Source organism: Salminus brasiliensis, chromosome 12, assembly GCF_030463535.1.
Source record: "Salminus brasiliensis chromosome 12, fSalBra1.hap2, whole genome shotgun sequence".
In the NCBI taxonomy this organism is placed as follows: domain Eukaryota; kingdom Metazoa; phylum Chordata; class Actinopteri; order Characiformes; family Bryconidae; genus Salminus; species Salminus brasiliensis.
The window spans coordinates 17,140,602-17,149,357 of NC_132889.1; the positions used below are offsets into that span (position 1 = coordinate 17,140,602).

The window sequence follows — 8,756 nt, forward strand, 5'->3', positions numbered from 1 at the left end:
TCAGAATAGGGCCCTGGAGGCCTATAGATATTAACTAGTGTGAATGCATTTTTATTTGTGGTTGGATTTGATATATTAATGTAGAGAATCTCAAAAGAAGTAAAGGTGATAGTGTTTTTGAGTAATATCTAGTGTATTCTGGTAGATTATGCATACTCCACCTCCTCTGCCTGATAATCTAGGGCTATGTACATATTTATAACCTGCGGGAGAGGCTTCATTTAGTGCTATATATTGATCAGGTCTAATCCAGGTTTCAGTTAGGCAGAAAAGGTCCAGTTTCTGATCACATATGATTTCATTTACGATCACTGCTTTCGAGGTTAGTGATCTAATATTAAGTAGACCGAGCTCTAGACCGAGGTCTGAGGTGCTGCTGTTATCATTTGATTGCGAGATCGTTTGATTTAACACTGATTAAATGATTAAAACGAGCTTATCTAGATGTTCTATGTTTGGGTTTAATTCGGGGCACAGTCTCAATACGGTAAAACTCAGGTGACGCCTCAAAGCAGCGCGCAGACGGTCGGTTTAGCCGTTCTGTATGCGGCCTGGTCTCGACTCTGGATTGTCAGCAGCCTTTTACACTCCTCTGCCGTCTAACTAGCAGACTATGGGCTATGCTGCACGAAAGTAGGGCAGCACCCTCCCGCGTGGGGTGGACACCATCCCTACCTAAAAAACCAGGCTTGCCCTCAAACTGTAACCAATTATCTATGAAGCCCACATGATTGTCTGAACACCACTTGGACATCCAGCGGTTCAGCGCTGTGAGTCGGCTGTAAGACTCAGCTCAGTCGGCTGTAAGACTCATTGGGATGGGGCCAGAGCAAATTACGGCATCGGACATCATCTGGTCCAGTTTAACCACCTCTTTAATATTATCCTTCATAACTTCAGACTGCCGCAGACAAATATCATTGGCCCCTACATGAATAACTATCCTTAAATATCTCCTGTTTGCTAACCACTTAAGGTTGCCGCTAATGTCCGGTGCTCTGGCTCCCGGTAAACAGCTAATGGTTACAGCTGGAGCCTCTAAAGGACGAGCTATTTTCACGTGTCGAACAATAGAGTCTCTTATTACCAGAGTTCTTTGAACTGGCTTCTCAGCGGGTGTTTCACTGAGCGGGGCAAACTTGTTTGACATTCGAATCGGGGGGAGGGAGTGGTGTTCCGGTGGGCTAGCTTCGGCCTTAGCGCTAGCAATTGCCTTAGCTTTCCAGCTATGCCGCTAAATAAGTGCTAGAAAGTGGTAGAAAGCAGAAAAAACAAGCTAAACACGGAGACAGTGATTCCTCCAAGGTCCGGATCAGGAGTCAGGATTTCCCACAAGGGTTAGCGGCAAGCATTAGGGTCAGGGGATTAGGTAAAGGTCAGAAATGGAGTCAGGCTGAGAAATGCTTACTAAATGTTCTGTTTCAATACGCAGGGTCAGAACTAGGTCTAGTGTATGGTTGGACGTATATCTATGAGTTGGACCTATAACATTTTAAATAAATCCCAAAGCATCTAAGATTGATTTAAACCCAGTTCTAAGGGGGTCCTGAGTCTTTTCAAAGTGAATATTGAAATCTCCAACAATCAAAGCCTTATCAGTAGAGACAGCTACTTCTGAAAAGTCAGCAATTTCACAAAAATTGCATTTCAAGAAAATCTGTATAAGGTCCAGGAGGATGATGGACTGTAATAAGCAGAAAAGAGTGCTGCTTTCTAGAAGCCGGAAAAAAGCCTGCCACTTTAAGGCTAAGCACTTGAATGATTTAGCTTCATAACCTGAGTTTAGGATTATACCTAGAACTGAATCATAGATTGAGGCTACGCCGCCGCCACGACCAGACCTTAGTGGAAAACTGCAGTAGTTAAAGCCTGGGGGAGTCGATTCATTCACAGCAATAATTTATTAGGTTTAACCCACGTTTCACAAAGACAGTGAACTGAGGGGGTTTACAGTAATCATTTCATTGACAATGACAGCTTTACGTGCTAGAGACTGTACATTTAACAGCCCAAACTTAACGCGGGAGTTGCTAGTACTCGAACATCACGAAACGCTAATGTTGAGTCTAATCAGGTTGTAAAAGACCCCAGGCGGCTCAGACGAAGCCCATCTCTACGGTAGAGGGCTGGATGCTCCCGAAACCTCTCCCAGATGTCTAAGAAGTCTGCTCCAACGCTGACGCACCAATCCCGAAGCCAGCAGTGGAGAGACGGCTGAACGGCTCGCTCCTTCAACCGTACGCGGGCGTCCATCTTCTTCCGGACGGTGTGATACCAGAAGCTTGCGGAAGTGCTACTTCAGAACCTCGCTGCCGAGACGACATTTGTTCCAACGTGGAGAACCACGGTGCCAACGGCCCCCAGCCTCGTCTTCTGTTGGTAGAGCCCGCTACTCCAACAGCCACTGGATCTGCCGGTCCAGCAGGGCAAGCTCCTAGCTGAGCGTTCGAAGAGCACGTTCCTCCACGGTCACCATGTTCCTCGAGGTAAACAAACACACAGAAACACAATCGACGGATGGTGAGACGAAGGAACGTGAAGCAAGAGGTCGCAGTTGGCACAAAGATTACAAAATCAACTAGCTAAGAGAAATAAGCAAAAGCGAAGATGAAGGAATATCAACTGAGGCTGAGGAGTAACAAGTAATTTTTTCAAGTAATAAGAGAGCAAACAATCAAACAGCAGGTGAGCGAGCGTACGACCTGTCCACCAGAACCGGAAACACTTGCAGAGTTCATAGCTTTATGATGGGAGTCATATGTCTGCTGTAACTGGTGGGGCTCTGGTAGGAATCTGCACCCAACATGTTGCACAGATGGACTGTAATACCTTTATGTGTGTATTGGGGAATGTGGGGATGGGTCATTTATGCTTGATTTAAATATTAGAAATGTAAGAAGAAATTACATTACATAATTTACATTACAAAAGAAATTACATATTTTCTAGCAGTTCTTAATTTTTAAATGCATTATTGACAGTATTTGATGTATTTGGCAGAGATATATCAGCATAACTAAAGTCTTTTTGTTAAATTGCAGAAGATTCTGCTATTTTTGTTAGTAAAGTTTAATGTTTTCCATTTATTCAGATTTTGTCAATATGTGCATCTATTTATAACTCTTGCAGTTTATCAGTTTGACCACATGGTGACATCCAAGCTCCATCCATGAGGTCAATTCCAAAGGGATTCCTTCTCACTATATAGAAGTGCACTCTTCTATTTGAGTGAACGGCTTCTGTGCCCTTAATAGTGAGTGATTGGAGGCTGAATATTAAAGACATTGTATTAGATTGTCGAGTACAGAAGCTGTTGTTGTGTGTTTTTGCTTTATAAGAGTGAACTCCATAGAGAGGGAGAGTGTCCTTTCCTTCACATTGAACTGAACTAAAATCCATCAGAACACTAAACTACTGACAACTTTTTCAAGAAATGAGAGAATGTCGTTCCTGTCATATTGTCTAGTGATGGCTTTACAAGTGCCGAGGCAGATTAAGTAGGCGGTCCTAGATTTGAATATTTTAATGTGAAATATTACAACACAAACACTGACAGTCTCATCTCACTGGTTTCTTCATCTCCTCCTGGATGGTAGGTGGTTATACAGTGTGTGGCTGGAGTGAAAGGTGTCCCTGCAATCTCCTTCCACACACAGTGCTGGTGAGGAACATCTCTCATGGAAGGGGAACTTATATGCAGATATGATGTCCTGAGCATTTCTCACCACCTATTGCAGAGCCTCAGTCTGCCACAGTGGAGCTGCCATATTCCACTGTCACACAGAGAGTCTGCAGGACACAGAACTACACAACCGCGCATAATGGGGTCTTTTTATTAGGATGTCCCAAAACCGAATTACAAATGCAGGTGTTGATTTCCAGGTCTGGTGGGGATGACTGTTTTGAAGGCGGAGGAAAAGTCGATGAACAGCATACAGATATAGGTGTTTCTATTGTGCAGTCAGTTGAGGGCTTCTCCCTTATATAGTGCACATTATTGTACCCTATTGAGATACCACAGAGAACCTTTCAGCACAAGTACTTTTTGTACAAGTTAAGGTTCTATTAAGTTCCCCAAGAGGCTAAAATGCACCTTTAAACTATGGTACAACGGTGTCTCCTCTGCAAAAGGCACGAGCATGTGCTTTTAGATGTACCACCTCAGTGATGAGCCATTTTGGACCCTATAGTGACTAAAGAGTACCAGAAATATCCACTCATGATCAAAATGTCTTTCTATACTGTTTATTTATAGAAAGTAAATAGTAAACATATTGAACTTTAGCATTAATTGAAAGAGCAACAGAAACAGAAAGACATTAACAATGTTTATGAAGATTAAATTAAAAGAAACTGCACCCCATACCATTACAATATGACATTAACAGCAAATAAAACAATGAAATTAAGTAAAAAGGTTTTATTATACCAGCTAAAAAAAATCATATTTCATCCTGACACGGCAAAATGTACATATAGTTCCACTTATATAAAAGAATATCAGCCTTATTAAAAAGAAAAACACCCACCAGAAACCAGAAGCTACATTTTACCACACAGAACCCACACAGCGTCTATGTTTAGTAAGTACGTGACCAAAACAATGGAATCACTTCAGGATGCAGACGGCCCGTTACACCAACATCATCAAGGGAGTGCTTACATAATTTAGTGTAATATTAGACACACACTGAAGCACCTCCCCTTGAACCTGTACACCTCTGAGAGCATCACTGAATTTAAGAGTCTTCTGTAGGTCTGCTGGTGGAAATGGAAGTGGGGTGCTTACACTTTTGCTGAGCATCTCTTGAAGATCACATAGGAGTCCTTTAGAGGAAAACTCCCAGCACTGTTTCAGCTGAAGCGGTGACAAATGTTCACCATCACAGGATGGATGTCATCAACCTCATCATACACTGTAAGACAAAAGCAGAAAACACACAAAAGCTTCATTATGATGTTGCAATAAAGTGTAGAGATGAAGGCAGATCTCAGATCTCTTTCAGACAGAAAGACAGTAAAATGGATAGGCAGACAAAATAACAAATGGAAACACATGCAGTTGGAAAGGCAGGCAGAAAGACAGATAGACAGACAGGCAAGCAAAAAGACAGAGAGATGGGAAGACAGACCACCAGGCAGAGAGACAGGTGGAAAGACAGACAGCTGGAAAGAGAGACATAAAGAACAATGGACAGATGGAAAAACATGTAGTTGGAAAGACAGACAGACAGACACAAAGAAAGAGAAGTGGAATGACAGTTGATTTGACAGGCAGGCAGGCAGAAAGACAGATGTAAAGACAGGCAGGCAGAAAGACAGATGTAAAGACAGGCAGAAAGAAAGACCGATGTAAAGACAGGCAGAAAGAAAGACAGGCAGATGTAAAGAGAGGGAGAAAAAAAGAAAGACAGGTAGAAAATGAATGACAGGCAGTTTGAACAAATGATGGAAAGACATGGAAAGTCAGGCCAAAAGACTGACAGATAGACAGACAGGTAGTTGGAATGACAGGCTGGCAGACAGTTGAAAAAACAAATGGAAAGACATGCAGTTGGAATGAGAGCTATGAAAAGTCAGGCAGAAAGACAGACAGGCTGGCAGACTGGTTTAACTACAGATATTTAGATGGAAACACAATACAGGCAGACAGAGAGAAAGAAGACAAAAGTGGAAAAGACAAGGACAGCTGGAAGGAGAGAGTTTAAAAGACAGACAGATGCATAGACAGGCAGGCAGAAACACGGACAGACAGGCAGAAAGAAAGAGAGATGGCACAACAGATGACAAGAGACAGTTGGAAAGAGAGTTTAAAGGACAGGCAGGCAGAAAGACACACAGTTGGAAAGAAAGACAGGCAGAGGGAAAGAGACAGGCAGACAGGAAAGAAAGACAGGTAGAAAGACATTTAGTCAGATAGATAATACAAGCAGCCAGAAAGACAGACAGTTAAAATGACAGGTATGCGGAATAGGCAGGCAGTTGAACAAAATGATGGAAAGACATGGAAAGGCAGGCAAAAAGAGTGATAGAGGTGGAACGGAATGGAATGACAGCAAGGAAAAATATAGATGGGATAGATAAATACATAGATACAGAAATAATAAATACAGATAGATAAATACATAGATATTTAAAACACTATCCATTGATTAATCTTATGATCGGTTTGTTTGTCTTTCTATCTATCTATCTATCTATCTATCTATCTATCTATTAATATATCTCTATTAATGTATCTTGTTAAATTCAATGATACTACCTATATAATCATCCATCCTCCTTCCTTCCATCCACCGTAGACTAATAGACAGACATATAGACACATAGATAGACAGATACTTCCATTCACTATAGTTTGATAGATAGATATCTAATCTTCCATCCATCTAAACCTCATTCCTCTTATCTATATATCCTGCTTTATATCTATCTATCTATCTATCTATCTATCTGTCTGTCTCTTTATGTATCCTTTTAAATTTAATGTTACTACCTATATAATCCTCCATCCCCCTTCTTTCCATCCACCGTAGACTAATAGATTCACCATAGATTAACAGATAGATACCTAAACTTCAATCCATCCAAACCTCCTTCCTTTCCGTCTATCTATTTTAACCGTTGTGTGACATGTCAGGTGATGTAGTATAAGCTGTACACAGCATATTCAGTATGCATATTCAATATAATAACATTTCCACATTGTAAATGATCCAGTTGTTAACTGTAGCTGAATGAATAAGATGTCATTGTTTATTAATATTGCAATGAAGCTTCAACATTAACAGGTGAATATAATTATTTTATAGTAAATGTATTATTTATGTAGCTACTCATTGTTTGTATTGAATTTATTATTAATTTGTGTGTTTGGACAATTGTTACGTTTCTTACATTTACTTCATCTCAATAATGTATTCATATTGCATTTCCATTATTTGATCAAATCAGATAACATGCTGTGTGTTATGAGTTGCCCAGAATGTCCACTAAAAGTTCAATATTTTGGTAAAATCTGCATTTTGGGATGATATGGTCATCCATTCAAAAGCTATTAAAATGATTTCACACTTTAGCTAGAGCTGTTAAGGCTAGCTATATAAGAGGGGTAGTATGTTGTGTAGAATGCACTTGATTAAATATAACTTATTTTGGAGCATTCTGATTAATGATTTAAAAGCTATTGAAAATATTTCATAAAGACGTATTACAGCAGTTTAGCAGAGTATGCCTATTTAAGAGTAGCATGTCATGTGGATTGCAAACCAGCCCCAAAATAATACAAAGTTATGGTAGAATATTTCTCTCTACAATGGTTTGAAGGTATTAACCTTTTTGCTTGCACAGTTATTAAAGACCAAGCTGAAGACAGACAGAAATACATGCTATGTAATAAATGCTATTATAGACGACTTTTAAGACTTCTGATGTATCAAAGCTGGTTTTTTTTATTCACAACAAATACCTGAACAGCACCAAGATTGTAATTAAAATAACAGACTGTGTCAGTCACAACAACCAGAGATTTTGTAATATAAAGAAGATTAGAATAAAAAAGAAGATAAATGGAAATGGAAATTTGTCTTTGGCTTCACCAGGTTGCACAAAATAAATAAATAGAAAAAGTGTACCTACAAAAACAACACACAAACACACCTAAGAGCACAAACCAGCTTCAAACCCTCCAGGTATCAGAATAATTACAGTACAACTAAAATTAGCTACATTTTCATCAAATCAATAAGGGACTTCAGGATTTCACTGAAGGAATTCCATAAGAAATACATTTAGTATTCCTCTCCTGTTCAACATTGTAGAAAAGCAACACGCCTGGCTCATCCAATCAGATATAATACATTCATAATATTTAGGCCAATCATATCAGAACCTGATGTCAGTGAGTCTGTATTTCTGAGGTTGTATGTATTTGAGTGTTTTAGCACTGAGGTCATGCATGTGAAAAGATTAGTCAAAATTAAGTCACCTGCTTAGTTTTCATTTTGTGCAGCACATTCAATTAAGCTTTACTCAAATAGACACATAGACAAACTCATTGAGCACTTTATTAGGTACTTATTATTATTATTATTATTATTATTGTACTAATACTGAGTAAGAGGTCCCTTTACACTCGAATCACAAATTCCACAAGATGATGGAAACATTTCTTTGAGATTCTGGTCAATGTTAGAAAAGAGTAAGTAGAAAATGGGTAAACCTTAGCTATGAAGGAAAGCACACGGTCAGCAACAATGCTCAGATTCGTTTATGCTAACTGTTGACTAAAGGCAGATTAGGTGCATGAATTCATGCTGCTTGTGCCAAATTCTGGCCTCCACATCTGTTCAGCTCAGCAGAACTCCTGGTGAATTAAACCAAGCTGAATTTTTCAGGCTTTAATTGTCCAGTTTTGGTGAGCCTGTGCCCACAGCCTCAGCTTTCTTTTCTTGGCTGACAGAAATGGAAGCTTACTTGGTCTTAGGCTGTTTCTGTTTCAGGGTTCAATCTTTTCTGAGCTCTCTTTGCAACAAGCCAATTTCATGTGCAGGAACTGCTGCTCACTGGATGTTTTCTTATTTCATTTTCCTTATTGCTTTATTCTGAGGAAACTCTAGAGAGTAACTCTAGAGTGCCCAAAGATCAGCAGTCATATAAATACTTAAACAAGCCCATCTGGCACCAACAATCATTCCATACCTGAAGCTGCTGAGCCATATCTGCATAATCTAAAGCATTGCACTGCTGTCCCATAA

At 39.8% G+C, this 8,756-nt stretch overlaps 1 pseudogene; it reads right to left on the bottom strand.

The window, feature by feature from the left end:
* Nucleotides 1-571: 571 nt before the first annotated feature.
* Nucleotides 572-2,253, bottom strand: LOC140574534 (uncharacterized; annotated as a pseudogene).
* Nucleotides 2,254-8,756: the final 6,503 nt, after the last annotated feature.